This window comes from Protopterus annectens, chromosome 4.part1 (assembly GCF_019279795.1).
Source record: "Protopterus annectens isolate FY-2018-M chromosome 4.part1, PAN1.0, whole genome shotgun sequence".
NCBI classification, from domain to species: Eukaryota; Metazoa; Chordata; order Ceratodontiformes; family Protopteridae; genus Protopterus; species Protopterus annectens.
The window spans coordinates 111282261-111309748 of record NC_056734.1 but is presented as its reverse complement, the minus strand read 5'-3'; positions in this window follow the sequence as shown (position 1 = coordinate 111309748).

The window sequence follows — 27488 nt, the reverse complement described above, 5'->3', positions numbered from 1 at the left end:
ACCCTGATAAGTAAAAACAAATAAAAACTGACTCTCATGATGTACTGATATAGAAAAGAAACTCAGAGCAGAGCTCTGTTACAAAATATGTGTTGCCCATGGTGGTATATAGGTCAGAATTGTTGCTGGATTTGGGACAACTGAGCAAGTAGGGAGCATAGCACAGTTTATGGCACTCATAAAGTGTATAAATAAATAAATAAATCAATAATAATCTATTTTTTTTTCTTGACTGGAAGTACTGGAGTGTTGCAAGAGTTTATAGTTTGAAATATAAATATGTGTTCAATCTGAGATTAAATAGCAGACCAAATTAATTGCTCTGTTTCAGGTTTTAAAGGATATTGTGGAACCCAAGGATGTAGTTTTAATGGGTTCAATCAGATTATAACAGGTTGTATATACCTTAATCTCCCTACTTTATTTGAATGCCAAGAAGAAATTCCTCCACAGCTCTGGACTACCTGTGAGAATGAGGCAGGGATCATAAAAGGTGCAGAGCCTGTGTGAGCACCTGCCTATAGTAGTTCAAAATTGTCAGCTGAAGCAGAAAAAGGAACCAAACCTGTCATTTCTGCATTACTCCAACAAGAGATAATAGACCCAATTCAAAGTCCATGTAACATGTCTGTCTTACCAGTCAAGAAACCAGGAAAAACACTTATTGCTTTGTGCAAGATTTATGAGCAGTTGATGCACTAGTAGTACCAATTTTTACTGTAGTTCCTAATCCTGCTACAATAGTAAGCTCTCTCCCGTCAACTGTTACCACCTTCTCTGTGATAAATATTTCTTCTGCCTTCTTTTCTCTTCTTATACATCCAGATAGCCTGTATTTCTCTGCATTTGCATATAGAGGGCAAAAGTAAATTTGTGCTAGATTACCACATGGGTATGTTGAATAACCTACTCTTTTCTCTGGGGAAATGAAAAAAACAAGTAAACAATACTGAATTTCCATGTGGTTCTACTCTAATTCAGCAAGTAGCTGATTTACTTTTAGCTTCTAATTTTCCTTATGACTTGCAAATAGGATACTATTTTTCTTTTAACCAAGTTAGCAGAGTTAGGATTTAATGTCAGTAAGGACAAACTGCAGTTGTGGAAGACTCAAGCTCAATATTTAGGACATCTTATTTTAGAAGGTTCTAGACACATTTTGTCTTTACACATTGTTGCAATACAAGCTGTGCCATGCCTCAGTACATTAAAACAGTTACAAGCTTTTCTGGGACTGACAGGTTATTGTTGACAATGCATTTCTCACTTTGCAGAAGTAGTAAAACCATTACTAGAATTACTAAAGGAAGACACCCCTGAACCTTTGCCCTGGCAAGACTGCCATGAAGAAGCTTTTATTCAATTAAAAACCCTACTTTCAAACCTTGCTGCACTTGATTATCAGACTATTCCAAAAGATTTTTCTTCTTTTGTTGTGAGAAATAAATTAGCATTGGGATTACAACATACTAGGAATGATGGTTTTCGACCTATTGGCTTATTTTAGCCCAAATTCTGGCCCTACCCCACTGCCTTAGGTTAGTGGCCCCGACTGTGTGCTTGGTAGAAATGGTGGCTGCTTTGACTCCTCCGCACGAGACCTTCATGGCAGTTCCGCATTCTGTAGGAGGTGTGATTACTAAAAGCTAAGATGCAGTATATATCCACAACACAATTGTCTTTACTTAATAACTCTTCTTTACAGATTGTTCAATAGTCAATAATCTTAAGACCTTGTGAGTGCCTGCATATGGTAATTCACAGTCTTTTGTCAGCTTAAGCAGAAAAAAGAACCAAACCTGTCATTTCCGCATTACTGCAATAAGGCATAATAGTCTTGATTCTTTAACTCCCACAGTGTACAAAGGAGAACATCCTAATTGTGTTGTTGTAGTTAACTCTGTGCTTCTTCCTAGATCAGACTTAAAAGATGGTCCTTTACCGAATCCTGAATTACTTATTTTTTGATGGCTCCTGTGTTCAAAGAGAAGATGGAAAATTAATAGCAGCCTTTTTTGTTTGCACCAAGGACAGAAATTTGTTAACTGGACAATTAAATGGAAATGTGTCTGCTCAAGCAGCTGAACTCATGGCCATTACTGGAGTCTGTAAACTGGCAAATGACAAAACAGTTAAAATTTTCAGAGATTCACATTATGCTTATGGGTAGTTCATGATTTTGAGACACTTTGGAGAGAAAGAGGATATTTGACTTCAGCAGGATAGTTATTAAAAGGGCTATTTTTTGTTCTTAAGTCATTGAATGCATTACTATTACCAAGAGAACTTGTTGCAGTTGTGTGCCACACATAAAAATGATGATTCTTACATTTCCAAAGGAAACAGCTTTGCAGATATGGCAACATGACAAGCTGCACTGATTTATTCTGTTCAGGCTTCATTTTTGCAGCAACTTCATGAAACCAACACCACTATTTCTTTTACGGTAATTGTTATATTTCCAGAACCAAACTTAAGACTCTAAAAGAGTGAGGTGGATCCGTGATGCCCCCAGCAGTTTTCCTGGCCTTTTGTGGCACCACCCACATGGCCGGCTGTTATCTCCACAAAATTTAACTCTGCTGAATAGAGCTTACTACTTACCTTTTCATTTAGGTAAAAATGTCTTAATAAAACAAATTTCAAGATGATTGTTATGCCCCTTACCTTCCAGAAATCAGTCAACATTTTGTAACCACCTGTGTAATATGTTTAGAACATAATGTGTCAAAGACTGTGCCTGCGCCCACAGAAACTTTGAAAAACCTTTTGAGGCCATTTTCTGCCTTTCAGTGAGACTTTACTGAACTCTCACAAACACAGTAAGTATATGCTTGTTATTTTGATGCTTTTTCTGAATGGGTAGAAGCTTATCCTTGTGCAGAGAATGAGACAAACACTGTAGCTAAAAACCTCCGTCAGTCGTTGATACAGAGATTTGGTGTTCCTTGTTGTATTGATTCAGATCATGGTGCATATCTTGCCAGACAGGTAATATAACAAATCAGTAAAATTCTGAATATCAAAATGCAATACCATTGCCCATATAGAATACAAACTTTGGAAACTGCGGAGATGGCAAATTAGACTATAAAGATCCATCTTGCTAAGCTGTGTAATAGGGCTGATCTTAAATGGCTGGAAACTTTGCCTTTAGTTTTATTTAGAATGTAAAGTGTAGTTAGTACTACTAGGAAGTTATCCCTTTATGGATTTCTTATGGCCAGACCCACAAGAATTCCTACCACATCTCTCCCTAAAAATTTGGAGTTACAAATTGTGGATGAATCTGTTTTTCTGTATTGCAAGTCTCTCTGTTCTGTTTTGCAGCACTACTACAAGAATGTTTCTGAGGCACTAAGACAGCCTACAGTCTGTGATCATCTTGACCTACAACCAGAAATTTTGTCTATTGGAAAACATTTTCTCTGCCCCAGATGGAAAGGAACCTATTTAGATTCACTTAGAACTGCTACTGCCATTCAATGTGAAGGACTGCCCAAATGGATCCATGTGTCACAAGTCAAGAAGACCCTCCCTAGTGACGAGTACAGCTGAGATGCCATCAGTGCCCTCCTTCATGAAATAGCAATCATACCAGATGAAAAACATGGAACATCATTGCATCCAGAAATGAAGACTAAGCACTTTTTCATTTTGCCATCTGGATCATATCTGGAACTGAAAGTGAGTGATTTGCCATTTGAATTAAATCTGGAGGTGAAATTGAGTGACTCCATAACATCATCTTTGTCAGAGATAAGACTTATTGACTCTTCTTCAACATCAATGTTATTTTTCCTTCCTTTTGAAACAAACGTTGAGGATTCTTTATGTTTTATGGACAATGGACCAGATAATGCATCAAGTAACCAAAAATAATTTGTGGATCATATACAACCAACACTTCTGGTTGAAGTTTATTTGGAAATTAACTTTATATGAACTATTAATGAAACAATCCAGTCTGCATGTTTGCAATTTCTTCAAAACCTTCTCCAGCCCAAACATGCTCAATTTTCATATGGAGTTATTATCGGAACAGTTAATGTGATTTTTATCATCATTTTGTTCCCCCTACTTTTGTCATCCATAACTGTGTGCACATCATCATCTGCAACTATCAGAACTGAAAGTACTGGATCATTTCTTATTAGAGATAAGTGTATCACTAAAAACAGGACAGGCATTTCCTCAGAACTGAATGAAGAACATTTGATTGTCACCCTCAATTCAATACTTTTTCTGCTACCTTATAAGCCAAGGCTCTTAATGTTAGTGACAGTTGGGTTTGTGCACATATACCTATTGTATTTGATGGGTATTCCATTAATTCCAATACCAACAATTTTATATATATATATATATATATATATATATATATATATATATATATATATATATATATATATATATATATATATATATATATATAAATACACACACACACACACACACACATATAATAGCCAATACCAATAACAGTACCAGTACCAATGACTAATACAGAACTCCATTCAGCATTTCACACAATTTTCTCATTAGCAACCGGATAGCTAAACATAACTCTATCCCCTTTTCTGTAATACCACTTCAACAGTAAATGACTGTTAAAGGCATATTTGCTATCTTAAATATGGAACACTTTTTTGTTGAAAGCAGCATTTGCAATTTCATATGGAAAACTTATGATGCGATTGGAAGGTTAGGAATGGCAGCATTACATGATTACTATATCATTTGTGCTATCAGTGGACACCAAGCATATCCCTAGGTACCAGCAGACTGGTTGGGTTATTGGTATATAGGCCATGTTATCCCAATTATACAACATACGGACACTTTATCTGATGAAAAAATTTGTAATACTCATCATAGGAGAGATACAAAAGATATTCTGGGTCCAGATGGTAAAAAAGATTATTTTTTGGGGTTAGCATCATGTTGTTCTAAAGACTGCTTTTAAAGGACTTACTCACATGAACCTTGGTGATGGTGTTACTTGCAGAGCAGGAATTATATGTAACTGCTTATGGGGCAGTAAAATCTATTTAGGAGCTGTGCAAATGATATAAGCTTTTAGAAATATTAAGCAATGCTACTTTTGAATCAATAAATCTGATCACTCTTGAAGTGACTGACATGCTCAGTGTGGTGCTGCAAAACAGAATGGCATGTTTCTTTGCCCTTGCTTCTAAAGGGGGTACATGTACACTCATCAAATCGGAGTGCTGCTTGTTTATTCCTGATAGCACTTATGCCATTCATAACCACATAGAGATTATTCAGAAAGGTGTTGAACTATCTCATGGAAAGAAGCTATGAGTTCCTATTGGGAATGGTTAACCAATCTTTTTCTTTTTTTCTGGTTGCGGAGGAGATATTTTGAAAGTCTTTATGCTACTCACCATTATAATCTTATTATTATAACTTATTCTGCGCAAGTGTAAGCTTTAATTCTTAAACTTTTGGAATCCAGGAAATGCATCAGATTATAAAATGTCCAAATGAATAAACCTGAATTACTGCCACTGACCACTTTACTTAGAAGTTATAGTGAAAAAATGATGCAAATGAAGTGCTGCAAGAATTTAATAAACTTTATAAAAATATGTTTGAGGGTGAATGTGTGACTCAAAATTATTCAAACTTTTTATTCTGTCAAAACATAGACATATCTTTATTGCCAATAAGACTATATTTGTAAAACTACTATATAAGCATTGTGTATGTCTGGGACAGAAGGAGACTGCATGTAAAGAATGTCTAATAGCAAGTGAAAGGGTGTATATCCATTTGAAAAATTGTTGTCATTGCCCAGTTATAAAGATGTTTGAATGATGCTTCATAGCATCAGATAGGAGAATGTGAAGGGAGAAGTGTAAAATGAAGGAAAATGTTAGTGCTTGTATTTTAAATGCATTTTTATTTCTAGATGGATTCTTGATTGTTTTAGTCTGCTTCTGATTATTTATTTCCTGCCAACATGAGACTGCCAACATGGCAAGTGTAGAAACTTCATTTTTGGAATTCAGAACTTGTGCACAACATGGAATGGTATGGATAAAGACTCATGAGTTCTTAGTCAGCAAAATTAATGTTGTAGTTCTCATTTTTAATTGGTCGATGACTATATTTTAGTTATTACAATAATGTTGCATTTGATCAGAAATGGTATAAATGATTCAAGCTTTTTATGTTTCAAGGAGACAGAACCTTGATTTCCTAATCTCCCACATATGTTTGTTATTTGCAATAAATGTGATTATTTTCTGCTGAACTCTGTTGTGTGAACATTATTTTGTACCATAACAACCTTTTATCTCCCTTCACTCTTTTTAACCAGCTTCATATTTGTGCTTTTGGCCCTCTCAGTGCTAAAAAGCTTAACTGAACAGGTCATAAAATATGTCCCACTGATCAACCTCTATCATAGCTCCCTTACTTCCTAGTCCACCCTCCCTCGATGAATTATTACTTTCAAATCAAAAGTATATTCCTGTTGAAACCTCTGATCTGGAACATTCATTGTAATCCAATTCTGTTTCCCTGAAATGTGCATACATAAAATACACTGGCGTACCTGTTGTAGGAGTTGGAATTGTCTTACTTGTAGCTCCCTTCATTTTAACACACATGCACACTAACTAAGGCCTCCTCACTTACTTTAACTGGGAACTGTCTTGCTAAATCTACCCCCCATTTGCTGTACCCACATATTATTAGCATAGCAATATCTGCAGATTTATTTTACCTTTGTAAAAGGCCTATCCTTTCTTATCTCTTCATTTTACAGGTTTGTACTGTCTGTCACAACAGTAGTATCAGTACAAAAAGCCTGAGATGAAAGTCAAAACCTCACATTAGTTGGCACTCCTTTATCAGGATTTCTCTGTACAGAGAAAAAGAAAAGTCTTTTGCAAATCTGCAGCAATTTTGGTCTGAATCTTAGTCACAGCACCTTCTGAAGAGGGAAAAAAGGATCATTGCATTAAAACATTTCTTATTAAAACAGTGCAAATGAAATGGAAAGGCAGTTAACTATCCAAAGTTCCTTATTTTAATTAACAGTATATGTGAAGGAGAGGTCAAACAATCAATCCCAATCTCTCTGAACTAAGAAAAAAACATTTATACTTTGTTACACATTGATAAAAATAACATGAACACATACATAATGTTCTTTTAGCAAATCATGTAAGCAAAATCATACTTTTTACACATGAACACCTACATGATCCCAAACATAAAACATTCCTTGCTACATGCTCAGACCTTCTACTACTGTCCAGTAATTCTAAAGTTCTCATTGCTCCACTGGTCACTGCCAAGCAGAAGTCTCACTTCACTGTGAAAAACTGAAATGCAGCACCGTACTTTGTTCTTCAGAGCCTGGTACAGTCAGCACCTGTATCTATATTCATTTTCAATCAATTCAGTTCTGGCTGCAAAATAATGAAGCATCCTGTAAATATATTTTGAATATGAAGCATAATTCTTATTCAATATACATTTCAAAATTCACTTTATCCTAATATAAGAGCAAAGAAATTACCTTATAAGTGCATGTTTTCTTTTCTTTTTACTTTCACTCGTCACATAAGAATTACAAAACTTTACTGTTTCCACAACAATTTGTTCATAGGTTCTTAGATTAGTGCTAGGCTGTTGATTTGCTAGACTATCTGTAGCCTAGCAATTATAAATCCTACTACTTGCTACCACTTTCCATAAGGGATTGATGGGCCAGATCTAGGATAAATTTACAGGTAGCCATTCACTCATCCAGGTTACATTTGAAGGGGGTTAAGGAGCTAGAGAACCACTTTATTTACTATGAACAGAGAGTCTGTCCCAGAGGAAGGGATTTCTTTGGGACAGGTAACTAGTCTGCCAGCATGCTCTATTTATGTTGTTGTTGAAGTTTTAGTCTCTCATGCTGGTATATTAGTGCTGCAGGGATTGTGAACATGTAGGAGTTCACGAAAAACTGGGTAATTTGATGTCTTGTATACTTGGCATGCCATCCCATTGGAGTCTGTAAGAGAAACAAAAGAGAGAATGAGAGAGCTTTAAAGTATTCAGTGAAGGTCATGGAACTTATACCCTTGATTTTCTTAGAGAGAAAGCATTATGTTTCTTTCAAGGTGGATCATGTGTTTAAATATTTACATGACAAAAGGAAGATTATATTCTATTATGGTTCTTATAATGGGGTATAGAAGGATGATAACATCCTTGGACTAAGAAGGGCTAAGCAGAATGATTTTCCAATGATAATATATATGTGGTAGTGAAAGTAATGTTTGTTGTCTACAAAAGTATCCAGGTCCATAATAACTATGTCTATCTAGAGGAGGTATCATTTATGTGGTAGATGCATGGGTTATTGCCTCCTAAAGGACATGATGCTACATATTTTAATTTTTAGCTTTAGGCCATCATCCCAGAACCATTGGCTTCTACATGCAAGGCCTTCTTGGATGATGTGGGCATCCTCTGGTGAGTGCATGATAGCTCTAAGTTTGTAATCATCTGAAAACTTGATTAGTCAAAAACCTTGACATCAGCCTGGAAATCAGATAAATATTTCCAGATAAGAGTGGCCCTAGTATAGAGCCCTGCATAATCCGACTAGTTATGACCATTATAGAGGAGTGTGTGCCTGAAGCATGAGTCAAGGGGTTCTATCTGTTAGTCAGTTTACTACTCATTGGTTTACATATGGATTTGCATTTAGTTTAATTAATTTGCTAATAATGTTCCAGAGCAGAGTGATATTGAATACCTTGGCAAGGTCAAGCTAAGTGGGGCACACCGATTTGCTCTCATCTTACACCTTAGTTACTTTTTCAAAGAAGTCTTCTAGATTAAGAAGACAGGCTCTTCCTTTCATGAACCCAAACTGGCTAGGGTCATGGGAATGTAGGCTGGTACTGTATTGGTCTGAAGTTGCTAGGATCAGTGGTGATGTCACCCTTGTGGAGTGGGTTGACCAAAGTTGCTGTCCACACCTCTGGGACTAAGCTAGTTGAGAGGCTGATGTTGAACAAATTCAGGATTGAGCTGATGAGACAGTGCTCTTTGCCGAAAAGGAAGCACCATGACACATCATTAGGATACATATAGCTAGTGTTTTTAGCCTCAGAGTGACTTTAGGACTTACTCTAAGGTGATCTTTTTGTGTGTGTGTGTGGGGGGGGGGCAGCAAGATGCCATGTGGGGAAGGCTGGGTGGACCTGGTGAGAAGTTCAAACTAAATTTATCTGCTAGTATTTTGATTATGGCTTCAGTAGCCAAGTGAATGTTATTATTATGTATCACTTTGGTACAATGCTGTGTGTTGGTCCTAATATTTCTAACATTGCTAAAAATTGACTTACATTTATTCTTGTTTGAGGTGATGATTTTCAGTTCATACTTAGCCTTGGTTGATTTTATTTTGTTTTTAAGTTCTTTGTTTAACCTCTTGAGTTCACTTTTAGAGTGTGGGCTTTTCAGTTACTTCCTCAGGGAGCAACCATCCCTCGTACAGTTGCAGACACTCCCCATGCAATTCCCTTGTAAAGCACATGTTAAGGACCTGCAACCATGAATAGGTACTTTCCTGCTATCACTGCATCTAGTTTGGTGGACATGGACATCATAAGGCAATGTAGCAATTGCCTCATGTTCACTGACAACCACTTAATTCTGAAACAAATGAATATAATATATGAGAGATGTAGTTGCATAATGTCACTGGAGGCAAAACCCTCACATACAGCCACAAAAAACGACAAGCAGGTTGTCAGTAACACACACACATACAACATTCACTGCACTTACTAAAGATAAGACACACAGACCCACATATGTAGAACTGCTCACATGTGACTTCCTCAAACCTCAAAGACCTCCAGACAGAGTCCACAAAAAAAACTCATGCAAACAAAACAAATCCCAGCACAAGACATAAAACTACATTGCATACTGTCACATCTTCTAAGCCTGTAAGGCATAACACTACACAACCCAATCTTTTGGTCATGTGAGACTCCATTGTAAGGAACATGGATGTGCTTCTCATTAGGCTGGATAAGGAGAAGGTTACATTTAGTTGCCTGTCAGGAGCTAGGATTTTCCAGATCATGCAAGCACTCAGGTCACTAAATCCTGAGTACCAGTATGACTCAGCCATAGTCCATGTGGGCATAAATAACCTGAGATGTACCTCCCTGGACTACAGTATATGAAGAGATACATGATTGAGCTCTCATATGTGTCACAGGTGTGTATTAAATTAGCATTGAACAACATTCTACCATTTCCAATATGATGCCACAATACCAACAGAAAATGATTGACTTTAATAAATGGCTTAGCTACTGGTATCATTCCAAAGGAGTCCAATATTTGTCAGCCTGGGAGAACATGAATGAAAGGTCAAATTGCTTTGCCAGGGATGGTTTTCACCTGTCACCACTTGGCTTTCAGATATTGGCCAAAACATTATCCACCCCATAGTGTCTTTTTTAGGCATTGCCAAACAGACAAACCTTCCAACACAACAAAATTTACTCAGGATAAGCTAAAGGTATTACTGCTCAATGCTAGGAGTCTCAACAAAAAAACTACACTCCCTGGATGCACTTCTCACCCTGAAGAATGTTGACATCTGTGCAGTTACTGAGACATGGTTCAAAGCCACAGAAAATACCCCAGCAGTACAAGGTTATAATGTCTTTCACACATTCCAATCACCCATTGCACATGAAAGGACAAAAGGTAGAGATGTATCCATCTACATAAAGGATAAGCACACCTCAAGACTGGTCAAAAAATATGACATACTTCAGCTACTCCATGTCCAATTAACCATTGGAAAAATTCCTTACTATATCCTAGCTAGCTACAGGTCCCCATCCAAGAACCAGGAAAGCCATACCCATTACCTGAATTTACTACAGTCACTTACCTTTCAGCCCAAAATCATATTCGTGAGTGATTTCAGCTATCCCTCCATTAACTAGGAAGCATACATGACCATTAACATGCAGGCTCAAAGATTTCTAGACTTTGTCAATGCAAATGCCCTGGAGCAGCTAGACTGCACTCCCACTAGGGGTACAAATATCTTAGACCTGGCACTCACAAAAATGGGAAAGTTTTGCACCCCCAAGTTTAATGTCTTCAATGGTTAGATCAGATCACAAAGCGGTCTCCCTTGAAATAAATATAAAACTAGAACCTCTACCTAACCACAAAACTTTTAAGAACTTTTCTAAGGCAGACTACCTTGTACTAAGCAATGGTATAGCTAATTTTCAAGCTTACACAAACTCAGAAAACACAGAAGTCTATGTGGAGCTGTACACAAAAACCTGTATGACCATATAAACAGAGACATAGAAATAGCAGTGCCAGACCAAAATACACCTACAGTAGTACAAACTGCAGAAACAAGACACCCTGTTGGACCCCTGGCTTAAATAGTTTGAAAAACAAAAGAAAGAAAATCCTGTCATGAAGCAAGAGATAATTTGCACAACAGAGCAAAAACTCTCTTGTTAGTTTAAACAAGCAAATCAGGGGACTAGTCAAGTCTTCAAATTGAATTTTGTAGCAAAAATAGGTTTCCAGGCCAAGGATTACCATAACGCATTTTTCAGCTATGTCTGCAGTCTTAAGGACAACACCCAATACTGTGCAGAATTAGTTGTAGATGGAACCCCCTGCACCCAGCCAGAAAATATAGCAAATCTGCTGGCCAATAAATTCAGCTCAAATTTCACCTAAACCATCACCTCTGGTTATCCTCCCCAAAAATACCCTCCACCATTCATTTACCATTCATCACAAAAGAACAGGTCACCACTGAGCTCTCTGAAGCTAAAATCACAGTTTCAATGGGTTCTAACAATATCCCAGAATGCCTTTTAAATAGCTTGAAACAGATCCTATCAGGCCCACTAGGATCTCTATTTAACCACAGCCTCCAAACTGGCTTTGTCACTGTAGAATGGAGGACAGCAACAGTCATTCCTCTTCATAAAGGATGGCCATCAACAGAGCCAGGAAATGACAGACCCATAAGTGTGACTAGTCTTATCTACAAGGCCAAGGAAAGAATAATCATGGACCTGATAAATCATGACATAGAAAACCTTCAAACACTGGACCAACCCAGTTCAGCTTTGTCAAGGGCAGGTCATGCTTTCTCAGTCTGTAGGACTTCCTTGAGAAAGTCACTAGGGCCAAGGACTCAGGTATCATAGGTAAACTCACAAAATTGGGTATAAATCCCTATGTCATCAGATGATAGTAAAATGGCTCACAGGCAGGACATGTGTTATTAGAGTGGAGAATCCAGATCCAGTCAGTTACTCGTCAAGGATAATGTAGAAGGCCTTTGGCTAAGTTTGCTGACAACTGCAAGTTGGGGGCAATCACTGAATCCCCCAGTGATGTAGATATCCTTCAAAAGGGTCTGACTCAGGCAAATGATTGGTGTCAGAGCCATGGCATAAAACTAAATGCAAAAAAATGCATGGTCATACCTTTTGGAAAGTCAAATACCCCTGCAAATTGCCACATTAATAGCCATCCCTAGGAGTGGATTCAGAGGTGAGAGATCTAGTTAATTATACAGATAGAATAAGCCTGAACTTTCACCACTATGTGTCTAAAGTGGTGAGGAAGTCCTTCTATGTGGCACAGCTTTTATGTAAGGGCATAGCATCCAGATTCATGGAAGTTATAGTCCCAGTGTACTCAGTCCACATCAGACCAATAATCAAGTACTATGCACCTTTCAGCATGTACTTGACCAGCCACTTGCAACTGCTGGAGCGGCTTCAGAGGTTTCTTACAAAAAATACAGGGCGTAAACTACATGTCCTATGCAGATTGAGTAAAAGTCCAATTCCTTTACTTTGTTTGCTACCGATTATGAAGGGGAGATCTATTTCACGAGTATAAGGAACTCTCAAATCCTCCAAAAAAATGCACAATGATCACCTGATCTAAGCATCTAAATATGGTCTGTGACACAAACAAAACATGCTAGAGAGACAGATATGTGTCTCAGGGATTACCCTCTTCTCTGGAATAGGCTTCCTATTCATGTAAAAGATAGCCCTTCCCTGACCCTCTTCAAACACAGTTTGGATCAATGGATGGGGAATCAGAAATTCACTCCTGGGTGGCACTCTTGTCCATTATGGACAGATAGGAGAATTCCTCAAAACACTCAAAGATATAAGCACAAGGGTCTATTACCACATTGAAAACCCAAGTCAGTGAATGCCTGTTCGCCGACCAGTAAAAAGCAAACTGTCATTTCTGCAAACAGCCACTTCAGTGAATTTTTTCCAAGGGGAAAAAATTGCTTGGCCAAGCAGAAACGAGACAGTATTCCAAACTTATTAATGTGGGGGGGCTTTGCCCCCCACACCCCCCAATTTGGGGGGCTGTGCCCCCCTAACTAAATATACCAACTCCAAGATCATACTACAGTGGAGAAAAGGGCAAATTCACTACGATGGTCAAGCAGTTTTTTTCCCCTAGGAAAAAAATTTGCTGTAGTGGCCGTTCGCAGAAATGACAGTTTGCTTTTATTTGTCAACAAACAGGTGTTCACTGACTTGTGTTTTCAATGTGGTAATATAGACCTTTAGTACAAACCTAAGCCATCCTCTAGCCCTTAGGGATCTAAAATCAGATAAAATGTGGGTGATAATGGCTAGGCTTATAAGGGCTCTTGAGCTATTAGCCTAATAATCTTCAATGAACCTATGAAGGAGGGTTTTTTCCTTTTGTTAAATAGCTTGTTTATACTAGGGTACCACCACAGGAGGTTGTTCCTAAACTTGGCATTGTATTTGTGTCAGACTGGAACTGGTATGTCAAAAAGAGGTATTAAGGGAAAAGTAGAAACTATCAGCAAATGCAGTGGTATTGGCTAATGAGTCGTCAAGAGGAAGGGGGTTGTTAAACAGCTGCAAGTTATGAGCTGTAGTAAGTTTGCATTTGAGAACTCTCTAAAGACAATAGGGTATGTGGGCAATTGGGGTTAAAAAACACCAAACATTAGTCAGATCTGACTAGTGATGGGGTAACTATAGGCATAGGGCATAATGAGGCTACATTTATGAGAGCTAGCACCAGTAAATTTAAGCTTCTAGTAGGGAGTGGTCTGGCCTAGAGAGTTTGTAATGATAAAAATCTAGGAACCATTCTGCATATTTATTTATAGTGGTAGTGTATGTTGTCCAGTTTATGAATGGATCATTGAAATACCCAGGAATATTACTGTATGGTTTGATGATCATGTATGCCTGATAGGTTGTAGGTGTCATGGCGGGGAGAGGGGTGAGGGTCTATAGTTGTCTAGGACATAGCAAGAGATCTTATTGATACTTACTGGAATCTGGAGGAGTTAAAGGTTATCTTAGTATTAGTGTAGATCGGATAGAACTGTAGGAGAATGTATACACACCACCACCATAAAGAGAGACACCCTGAGTACAGGGTCTGAATGAGTAGTAGGCACTGAATCCTGGGAGGGAGAATGTGTTATTACTGCACAGGAACCATGTTTCAGTGATGACACAGATGCAAATATTTTCCACAGTCAGGAGTGCTTCTAAGGAGGTCAATTTCTCATTGCAGGTTTTGTCACTGAGTACTACTACGTTTATACTGTCCTGAATTAATTTAGTTAGGTTGGTAGACAGAGGCACAGTGGGGGTGGAGAAAGTTTTGATCAACATACAAAAGCTCTGAGAAGAAAGGTGCAGAACACTGGCAGAACAGATAGGACTGTCAATCTTCTTCTAAGCTGACACGCATTCACCCTTTGGGACGACACCAATAACTAAGTGGGACAACACCAGTAATTAAGTCAACTGTTGAAGCCAGTTACCTTTTTTTAATATTGTGGCATCATTCTTGGTAAATAGTGGTAGAGACACTGACCTGGTAGTTTGTAGTGACAACTCATCCCTGGACTTTGTGATCCCTTCCTCCACTCCATGCTTCCAACCCATTTAAAAGACACACTTAGATGCAAGCCAGGTGACTAGCACAGTAGAAGGTTACTGTTGTAGATAATGTGTGACTGGAAATGTCTTATTGGTTGAGCCAAGGAAGAGGGCTTGGATTGATTAAAGCTGTGGAGAATGTTGATGAAAATTCATGCTATGATTTTCTTTCATGACTGCTGTTAATTTCTGGTCACTGTTTAAAATAAATGTATCACCACTACAATGAAAATTTTGAAAGTGTCATTGCAACCTATAATGTTGATTTTTTTCATTTGAGACTACTTGGTGGAATAAAACTAATCCTCTTAACTATGTCCACCTCAAGATCCTACTATGTCACAATGCTGTTGTAACATTTGACTTTACCACAAATAAAGCAACAGATAATATCTGGTGTGGTTTATTATTATAAAGTCGGCTTAGCATTGCACGCCTATGAACTATTCGAACTACAGATATTCAAATAGTTCATATGTGTGCCGGCCACGTAATCGAATGGAATATTTGCGAATGGTCTGTGCATTTGCAAACATAACGTTCGATTATGTACAGGGATCGCGGTACAGTGCGGTAAGGGAAATACATCCCTTTCCTCACTGTAATGCGATCTCGGAGTTGGAATATATAGTTAGGGGGTGTGTGGGGGTCTTGCCCCCCTGCATAAACAGGATGGTAGGTTTCCTAGTTAGGGAGTTACGGGAAGGGTGGGATTGCTGTTAAGTGCCGAAAATGTCGTGTTCAACATTTTCGGCATTAACAGCTGTTTTTCGACATTAGGGCTATTAGGTGATGTGCACTTTCGGCGAAACACTTCGCTCATAAATACCTGTTTTTTTTTTTTAACTTTTGAGATTTTCAAGTGTCCAGAGAACTTTGTTAAGTTTTATGGCTTTGTAAGTAAAATAAAGTAAATAAAAGGTAAATGAATGACATTTTCCTTTTTTCTTTTTTGACTATTAAGCAGGGTGATCCTAATTTTGTATATATATATATTCAGTGGCACAGGAAACACTGGGACAATGGGACTGCCACCTGATGATATGTGAGGTCAGTTATTTGTTGCTGTGATGCCATACCTTGTACAAGACTACTGGTCCTAAACTACAAAAGTTTTTATATTTTAAAGTAGACCCTGGACAGCAGTAGCACTGTCCCTGTATTTTCACTTGCAATATCTGAAGATACTGGAATAGCAGTGCATACATATCTGATGTTAAAATGTCAGGCGGCCATTAAATGTGTATTTGTGTGTTTTTTACCTGAACATAAGAAGCAGAACCCAGTTTCACAGATATTTGCTATCCAAGTTGTCAAAAATTAAAATAGTGTAGAAATAGTGCTGAATAATGAAATGAATGAGACATGGGTCAAGAGATTTTGCAAAAACAGACCATTATACAAATAATGTGAGAGACATTTCGCAGTAGCTTTATAACGTCATGTGAGTGCAGACTAGTTGGTATGAAAATTTGGATAACACATGACATATGAGAATAGTGTGATTTAAGTAATACAATAAACAACAAATTGCAAAGTATAAATGAAACTTACTTTCATATAAATCATCATGACCACAGTACAGATCCAGGGCTAGATTATGCTAAACCCGCCCCGGCCACATTGACATACAAGCAGCTGCTGTACACAATAATAGGTTCATAGGTGTGTACTAGACTAATGGCCCTAGAGCCTTTACAGGACTAACCCATAGGATTACCCTGGCATTGTGCCACCCGACCTTAGTTTCCAGTGCCTCTGTCTAGTAGAGCTCCTGGAGTGATCCCTGGGTGAATTTTCTATTTCCCATTCACTCTTCAGGATTTCTCTTGAAAAGGGCCAGTGAGGTGCTCTGTTTGACATGTATGGGAAGTCTATTCCATAGCATGGGCAGTCTCTGGGTTAAGAACCTGTCATTCCAGCATGTTCTGTTGATTGTGGTAATGAGGTTGAGGTCTCTGGAGCATGTGGTGCGGAGGGATTGGGATTTCTTTAGATGTAGCATTTCTAACAGAGCTCGGTCAGACATGGCTTTGTAAGTCAAGCAGAGATCGCCTATAAGTAAGTGATATGAGACAGAGAATAGTTGGAGTTTTTTTTTAGTCTGTCCATATAGGACAAGTGTTTAAGGCCTAGGATCCACTTTGTGAGGTACTTTTGCAGCCTCTCCAGTTGTTGCAGGTGTCTAGTGAAGTACATGCCAAATGGGGTATTGTACTCGATGACTGGCCTAATGAGGGAAGACAATGACTTCTTTCTTCCTGGATGCAAAACCATTAGTAATGAGATGTGCCACATAGAAGGACTTTCGGACCACAGTGGCAATGTGGTGGTCAAAAGAGAGGTTGCTGTCAACCTGTGTTCCCAGATCTCTTATAGCGCCTTCTGTGTTCAGTGGACTACAACTGATGTGGTAATTCATAGGAACTCGCTTTTTCCAAAAGGGGATGACAACACATTTTTTGGCATTGAGCTTAAGGTCATGGTTCTGACAGCAGTCGTTGGTCTCAACGAGGCCTTTCTGTCGGATGTCAACATCACTTGGGGAGTTAATAATAGCTCCCAACTTGCAATCATCTGCGAACTTTGTCAGCCAGAGTCCCTTCATGTTGGCCTGGACTTCAGAGAAGTAGATACCAAACAAGAGAGGACCCAGGACCGAACTCTGTGGGACTCCACTCGTGACTGGTCGGCAGTCTGATTTGGAATCAGCTACTTTCACACTGTGGGTTCTATCTGTGAGCTAGTTTGCAACCCACCTAGTGACAAAAGGGTTGATGCCTAGCTTAGTGAGTTTTTCTGATTCCTGAGTGGGGAATGGTACCAAAGGTCTTGGCCAGATCAAAGTAGGCTGTATGAACCACCTTGCCTTCATCCACAGCTCTGGTGACTGACTCAAATGAGTCAACCAAGTTGAGCAGGCATGATCTACCCTTCACAAAACCAAACTATGTGGGATGCAGAGTTTGGAGATTCCCTATATCCTTGTTTATTAGGTCCATGATGATGATTTCCATAGCTTTGTATATCAGACTCATCAGGCTAATGGGAGTGATAGTTCCCAGGGTCTGTAGTCGCTCGTCCTTTGTGGAGAGGGATGACTGTAGCAGTGTGCCATTTGGTAGGGACGAAGCCTGAGGTGAAGCTGTGACTGAACAGGGCACACAGGTGAGATGCCAGTTCACTCTGTAGTTCCTGTAGAACACAGACAGGGATATTGTCAGGTCCCATAGAAGCTGCATTCTTGGCCTTGGACAGTGCTGTTTTAACCTGTGCAGCAGTAATACTGGATGTCTGGCAGTCTACTGGTATTGTGATTAGACCTTTGGGGGGAGGGGTAAAGTTGGCACTGAATCTGTCGGCCAGTATATTGGCAATATCTGTTGGCTCAGTATAGGAGGTACCATTGTACAATAGCTCAGAGTAAATCTGGGTATTGCCGTGGAGATTCTTTACATAACTATATAAGGCCTTGTGGTTGTCTTTACTATCTGCTGCAATTCTATTTTTATAGATAGCTGTAGAGGATTTGATGAGGGATCTCAACTTTTTGTTGAGGCTGATAAGGGAGTTTTTCAAGTCTTGGGACTTCACCTTATTCCCCATCAGTTTCCTCCTTCTGTTGTAAAGTTTGTTTATGGCAGGGGACCACTAGATTGACTTCCTTTTTTTTGGAGGAGAGTGTCTTGGTTCTATTGGGTATGGCTAGATCCATGCATTTGTGCACGTGTTCATACAGTGTATTGGTGTATGATTCGGTGGTCATGCAACTGTTCTCCATTTGTATGGGTGCCGTGAAGTTAGCCACCTCTGTTTTTAAGAGCCCAAAGTTATCTTTGGAGAAGTTTTTCATGGTGGTTACCTTTGCAGGGGGGGGGGGGGGTGATAGCGATGTGGATTTCCAAGGTGATTAGTTTGTGGTCGGATCTGACCAGGGAGGAGTTTACTACTGGTGTAGAGCAACGGTTTTACAGTGCAACAGGTTAGCACTAGGAAAGTCTAAAAGTAAAATACAGAAAAGGTGAGAGGCTTGGTTATCTGATAGAAACAACAACTAAAACCACTAATAATGAGTGCACATTGCAGTCCTTGGATATGTTAACATACAGCAAGTAGACATGAACAGTAATTTAGAACCATAATGAAAACAATAAAAAAACAGAACATCACATGGGCAAGGTATCAAAAGGCATGTGTGGTTAACAAAATGTTTTGATCCACCAAATAAAACAATTGCTTTGTCAAAAGTCCTTAGTTAACATATATAAAGCACTACACAAACAGAGAAACAATTACCACAAATGGCTGTAGCACACCACCTAGACCAGAGCTGAATGGAATGCTAAGGAGAGACTATTTGAATGCCACAGAGTATTCTGGGAGGGGAGAGAGAAAAAAATGAAATGAAAGTACAGCAAGGAAATGCGTGAATAGCGGTCTGTGACAAGTTACGTTCGTGAACAATTGCAGAGTTATTGCAGCAGAAACAATCAGTGATATGCAAGTAGTGGCAAGAAAGAGCAAGGTCTACAGGTAAAATTACATGTGTAAGTAAGGCCGTAAAACAATTTGTATAAGCATAAAAAGTAGCAGGGGAATTTTAAGATGATTCTTCTTGGTGGTATAGTTTTAAGGGTAGATAGCCTTAATAATGGATAATAGGCTACAAACGAATGGTAGGAGCTGCTGGTGTTTTTGGGGCAGAGAGAAAACCGATTACACAAATAACTAATTCTAATATAGTTGGTTTACATTTTGATTTCCACTTTCTAGTGATTGCTTTTTTGGCAGCCACCATAATTAGACACAGCAATGCCTTACCACGTCTAGGCAATTCTGATTCTGTATCATAGCTCGGAAAAATCATCTCCCTCATCACACCAATCTGCCCACGCAGTATCTCCAACAGTGCATCCTGCAGAGAATCCTTAAAGTCCATCAACCCACTGCACTCCCAGAAAACATATTCCCAAGTAACCCTTTCTTCCCCATCACACCTCCAACATTTGCTGTCTACCTGAGGGAAAATTCTCCGGAGTCTATATAGGATATAAAATATCTATGTAAACATTTCCAAGGAAAAATCCTAAATCTTCTAGATTTTGTTGCATATTTGGGAGACATACATATATTCTCCCATTGTTTCTTTGTGATTTACTTATCCAGCCTCTCTTCCCAGTCCTTTCTAACCTTCTCTAATTGATTCTTAAAGTTATCATGCAATATTTTATATGCTCTACTAATTATTCCTTTTTTAATGGCAGCTTCTATCCTAGATTTTACTAAAAACTCTACCAGTGTTGGTCTTTCATTTAGGACCCCCTGTTTCTTTCTGTTTGCCTATACTCTGATATCAATCCTTGATAGGGAAGGCAATCTCTAAGCTGTGGTCCAAATAAATTCTTGGGCTTTTCCCATTTTATTACTTTTCTCTCTCTAGTTATTTGCTCCCAATACCTTGGTTCCTTTGCCAGTTTTCTCCAATAAATTCCAGCCGCCATCTTGCCTGTTGTGTATATCCCTAATTGTAGTCATCCCTATCTGCAGAATCTCCTATCTCCATTCCTGTGTTGGCTTAGTTCTTAGAACACTTTCTGCTACTTTATGGATATAATATTCTGTATGATTATTGTTATTCTCCTTAAAGGCCTGCATCCAAAATCCCAGCCTATCCTTGTTTATTGAGCTTCCCCCATTTCAACATAATTCCCTTCCACTTTGAATTATAGTTTTCTACTTCTGCTATGTATAGGAGCCTTAACTGTGTAGCCCTGAAATACCTCTTCAAATTGGGCAATCCCAATCCAACCTGTTCTACTAGAAGAATCAGCTTATCCCACTTGACTCTTGCCATCTTCCCCTACCAGATAAAGTCCTCCAGCTATTTATTAATTGATATCCACAACTTCTCTGGTTGATAAAAATATGCCTGACCTATGTATAAGACTAACAGACCTAAAAGGATTTTGACTGCTTGCATCTTACTATCCATATCCATATTTTTTTTGTATTATCTTTTGTTTAGTCTCTTACCAAATACCCTTAGCTGCCACACCAGAATCATTTTTAATCCATACTCCTAAATACTTAATTTTATCATGTCCTCATAAATACAGATATTGCTGAACCAATTTGTGTGTGGGTACATAATTTACCACTATTGCCTTTGTTTTAGCTTCATTAATTTTGTATCCTGAAAAAAATCTGAAACTGTCTCAAAATGTTCCACAACACTGTAATGCCTCTTTATGTTTTTTTTACAGGTATAAAATAATATCATCTGCAAATAGAGCCAGCTTTTCTTGACTACCATAAAAATTATATCCTTAAAATTCTGAGTCACTTATTTTCTTTGCCAGTGGTTCTAAATATAATGCAAATAACAAATGGGGAAGAGGACACCCCCGCCTAGTTCCTCTGCTCAAACAGAAATTATCAGACAGGACCCCACCCACTTTAAATTTTGCCTCCTATCCCTCATATATCCTCCTAATCACCCTTATATTTTTTCAGGCAATGCAAATGCTTCCATTACCCTGCTCATAAAGTCGCAGCTTACTCTCTCAAATGTTTTCTCTGCATCAAGACCCACCAACAGCACCGGTATTTTTTTTATATTCTGCTTCCCTCTCAATCATCAGTGTTCTGTTAATGTTGTCAAATGTTTGCCCCACCTCCACAAAACCACACTGATCCATATCTATCAATTTTGATATTACTTTTGTCATTCTTTTAGTCATTATAGACATGAACACTTTATAATTGTGTTTTAGTATTTAAACGGCCTGTATGAAACTGGATCTGATGGATCTTTGCCCTCTTTAGGTACTACATCTATCACTGCTTTCTTACAGGATGTTGGTACTTCTCTCCTCCTCTTAAAATATTGTTAAACAAAACTTTTTTTTTACTTTTATTGAATTATCACATGTGACACAGGCACATTTATATTCATATAAAAGTAATCAAGCTATATTAACATAACAAACATTATACTTCACATATATAGCTATATAATGTATAACCTAAGCAATATTACATAAACTATTCAATTCCTGCCTTTTTTTTAAAACAAGAAACATCTTTATTAAACCACCACTTACTACATAGGCAAGCATGTAAATGAAAACAAACCACACAGACACAATTCTAGTCACAAACATTTTACATCACAAACCAGACTGACACACTCCCAGTTGCAAACATACATCACTTATAATCTACCTAATATTTCTCACTCAAACATTACATATCCCATTTAAGTCCTGCTGTCTTTAGACCTCATCCCCCCTTGTATGTATTGTTCCCATAATTCCCATTTTTTCCTATGTAGTTTGTTCCTACCCTTTTCTAAAGATCTCATTCCCAGTTCTTTTATCTCTGTTACTATATTCACTACTTCCAGTATAGTTGGTTTAGATTTTGATTTCCATTTTCTAGTAATTGCTTTTTTGGCAGCCACCATTATTAGACACAGTAAGACCAAAAGCCTTACAATGTCTAGAAAATTCCAATTCTGTACCATAGCTCAGAAAAATCATCCCACTCATCAGACCAATCTGCCCACCCAGCAGCTCTGACAGTGCATCCTGCAGGGAATCCTAAAAGTCCGTCAACTCACTGCACTCCTAAAAAATATGTTCCCAATTACCTCTTTCTTCCCCTTCACACTTCTAACATTTACTGTCTGCCTTAGGTAAAATTTTCTGGAGTCTACTTGGGGTATAAAAATATCTATGTAAACATTTCCAAACAAAAATCCTAAATCTTCCAGATTTTATTGCATATTTGGGAGACATACATATATCCTCTCATTGTTTCTTTGTGAATTGCTTATCCAGTCTCTCTTTCGAATCCTTTCTAACCTCCTCTGATTGATTTTTATAGTTATCATGCAATATTTTATATGCTCTACTAACTATTCCTTTTTTAATGGCAGCTTCTGTTGTAAGTTCTATTAAAAACTCTTAGCAGTGCTGGGCTTTTGTTTAGCCCCCCCCCCACATTTATTTCTCTTTATCTATACTCTGATATCAATCCCTAATAGGGAAGGCAATCTCTAACCTGCAGTCCAAATAAATTCTTAACGTCTTCCCATTCTATATTTTTCCCTCTTTAGTTATTTGCTCCCAATGTCTTGGTTCCTTTGCCAGTTTTCTCCAATAAATTCTGTCCCCCTTTTGCCTGTTGTCTGTATCCCTAATTGCAGTCATCCCTATTGGCAGAATCTCCTTTCTCCATTCCCGTGTTGGTTTAGCTCCCCAGACACATCTTCACTGTTGCAAATCACACTCCAGTCCCCACCTATAGGTAATATTCCTTGCTGAAAACTGATTATTTCTCCCAGAATTTTCTTAAGCTCCATTATAGTAGTTTTAGGTGGAATATAAATACATGCCAGTGTAATCCTCCTCCCTTGCCAGTAGCCTCTTAGCACTACAAATCTGCCATTATTACCTTTTTTTTATTTTCTTCTATTACTATTGGAGCTCCTGTTTTAATTAATATAAGTACTCCTCTTTTCTTTAGACCCAGGTATTCCGCTGAATAATCACCCTGAAAATCTTTCTTTATCAAATTCACATGTTTAATTCTGTGTGTGTCTCCTGTAACATACCTATTTGCAGTCTACATGTTTTAATATAGTTCATTACTCTTTCTTTTTTGTATTTATCTGTAAGACCATTGACATTTAAAGACATTGCAGAAAGCATCATTGCATTAAAAAGTTATTATTCCCACCCTTTATGTATAACACATTTTTTGTTAAATGTTTTGAACCAGCTTTTGTGTTACATGCATACACTGTTTGACAGGTTGAAATTTTATATAGTTGTTTCTTGTCATATCCATTTGAGCCTACGTCACATCTTACAAAACTTTTTTTTTTTGAAAGCCCTCAAACAAAACAACAACACACACCCCCATTACCCTCCAAAAACCTATTAATTTAATACTAGCACACAAAAATATGTACATCTTCCAATACTGAAGTTTTAGCCTCCTAATAGGAACAAAAGTCCCACACTGACAGCCACACTCACAAACTTGAGGTAACCTAAAAGAAAGGTTATACATGCTAAGATGCATGGTGCAACCTGTCTAAGTGCTGATTAGTTTTGTCTTTTCCTTATAGCTCTCCAGCTGGGAAGACCCCTGAATGCTTTCAGATAACATTATCTCCTAGCCAATTTCTTTTTTCTTTTTTTTCCCTCAGCCAGTCATTCTTCACCAGACTGTAATTTCTCTTTACCAGATTGTCTCCATGGACAGACAAGAAGCAGGCAGCCAGTTTCTCTTTATCAGACTGTTTCCATGGAAACAAGACCAGCTGCAGAATTCCTACTGAGAATATATGTACCTTCACTCAGGACATTGTACACTTAATGCACACTTAGTATGGGCGTTAATGAATCCCAAAGACTGCTCTTTATTGACTTATTACCTACCAAAAATACTTTACTTCTCCGGATTATGTAACTTTATTAATGTTTCGGCCACAAACATAAATGAAGTGATAAGAGACTTTTTAAATAAACTAAAGAACAGCTTTGCCACCTAATATAAGAACTTAAGCCTCTCTTCTTTAGTGATACAATTAATCAAGGACCTTTTCAATGTTGACATTGAAAGGAATTCTGTAATAAAAGTGAAGTAGATGATACCATCATTGGGTTAAGGGCCCCTAAAACTCAAACTTACTGATATTCACTCATTAGATAGCTTGAGATAGTCAGTGCATCAACTACTTTGAAAAATTCCGGAGTCAGAAAATTAACCAGGAGAATTTTCTACACATAAGGAGGATTGCAGCTTATGGATGATGTTTTGCTCAACATATACGTGTCTTCATTTTCATTCATAAATATTGATGCCAGACAGCATCATTCCTCCCACAACATTCAGCATTGCTATCAAGGTGTCAGAGCCACACTTACAGCTTATGAGCTTATCTTTGTTCCTCTTGTAAACTTCAAGTGCCATTTTTCATATCATAGGAGAATGGCATTTAATAAAGCCAGATGAGTTAATGGAGATAATTGATATGGTTGATAATGCTCCAAATGTTTAAAAAATTGATGTGGCTGTTCCAATTATTTAAAACAAATTGACACGGTAATCCCAAATGAAAACTGAAAACCATGAACATTTTTTCTAGCACCTGGAAGTCCCAATGAACCTAACTTCTGAAAAGACTGAACAATAAAGGTGAATCTCATTTGAAGAAGAAGAATCAAGTGTCACCATGTCATTTCATGATTGTACAGGAAAATCTTTTGCAGCATTTAGAAAAATAAAAATTTCTTAAGATCTATGTTAAGCTCGGAGCTTGACCTGCTGGTTTGATTAGCTTACAGCTATTCGGACACATGTCTAAACCATAAACATTTCAAAGATGAGCATAATAATAACATATTCTGGTGCTTCCCCGGTCCTAAGTAACTTAACAACCCTGTAGGCAGCCATAATGACATCATTAGGCTGCAGTACGATTGCTCTTGTTGGGGGGGGGGGTCTATAACTAAAACTTTGTCCCTTCAGAGAGAGAGTAAAGTATGGGCAGCTATAGTATCCCTCTTGAACTCAAGGTACATAAGGCAGGAAGAAACGCCCCCAAAAATATATTTGACAGGGACAGATAGAATTTTGTGAAAGATAGAACTAAATAAAAAAAATCTACTGGTTATGGGGGATGTGCATACTAGGTATGGACATTTCAAATTTGTGTTTCTTTGTTGAACAGCACAGTAACCATGAAAATGGCATTCAGAGAGAAAAGCATAGGTTGGGTGAGAAAACAAAATAAAACAAACAAAAAAAACAATCACTGAGGAAGATTTCTACACATGTTGAGATACCAGTAAGACAGTTCAAGCACATATGACCATGTGTGTGCATATGAATATGTGTGTATATACTTGTGTGGTATGTACTAGCATGTGTGAATACATGCTTGGGTCATATCAGTCTGATTAGCTGACAAAACAATATTATCTGTGCCAAAATGCAGAAACTAAACTTGCATGTGAAGCCCAGAAAGATCTTGCAAAGACGGAAAGGAGGACTACACTGAAACTGCAGCCACATGTTTTCCCTGAAGTTGTCAAATATTAAAAATGTATTACAAAATTGCAACAAAATATAAGTATCAATTTGGCTTACACCAAATGTGCTGTATTGCAGAATATATATCTCAGGGTTTGAGAATGCAAAAATAAAAATAAAAAAATGGTCAATAAGATGTCCTGTATTCATGACAAGCACTGAAAAAGAGGAAAACCCAAGTGGAGACATTAAAATCTACCAGCATGTGGCACTTTTTCACCAAATGGATATATATATATATATATATATATATATATTTTTTTTTTCATTTTTTATTAAGACATTTCCATGAACAGTAACACACAAGAACTGAGGTCCTGTGCTTCCCTTTAGTGTCATTTAAAAGTAATTCCTTAGAATCCAAAAGTTAGTAACAATTTTCAAAACTACAGCCTCAGATCAGATGTTTCTTTAAAAAATGTCTTGTTACTATGCCTTCTTACTAAAATGTTTTAATTTCTTTCAGAAACAGAAATAACTTGAATTAGTTTTTTTTTTTGAACAAGGCTCCCATTAGCCTTGTTTCATATGTGCTCATAACAGAGGTTCTGTCCTTCTAAACTATCACATGCAACACTGTGTTGGATATATGGTGTGATAGAAGGATCTAAGCACACAACTGTCTAGGAACATACATGTCCCAGCATTTTTTCCAGTGCATGGCCAGTATACCTCATGCAGGCAAATATCATTAGTGTGAATAACCACATGACTAAATGGCAAACAGCACCTAAAATTACACCTGTCTTGCATACAGGGTCATGAATCAGTTACCAATAATCAGACTGCCTTTATACTGTACCCTTGTGATGCAAGCACCTACACCCACCCCACTCAACCTTAGACACATATCCACATGTACCCAAGCACTTGTATGTGGGCGTGGACACACACACACAGGGTTCCTATTACAACCTCGAACGCTTGAAATGTCGAACGTCATATTGTCGACACCATATGATCGACATTTCAAGTGTTCCAAGGTTAAGCATAATGGCGCAGTTCAGTACAGAATGGGATAATTTCCCTTTTCTGCACTGAAATGCGATCTCAGAGTTGGTATATTTAAGTAGGGGGGTGTGGGAGTGCAGCCCCCCATGTGGGGGGTGCAGGGGGGCTTGCACCGTTAAGGTAAGTTTTTTTTTTGTTTTTTTTGTTTTTTATTATATATTCAAACTTTTGAACTTTGATCATATGTTGTAGAACATATGGGATTCGAAGTTTTGAAAGTTCGATTATATAATATAGACCCCACACACACATATACACACACACACACACACACACACACACACACACACACACACACACACACACACACACACACACACACACACACACACACACACACACACACAC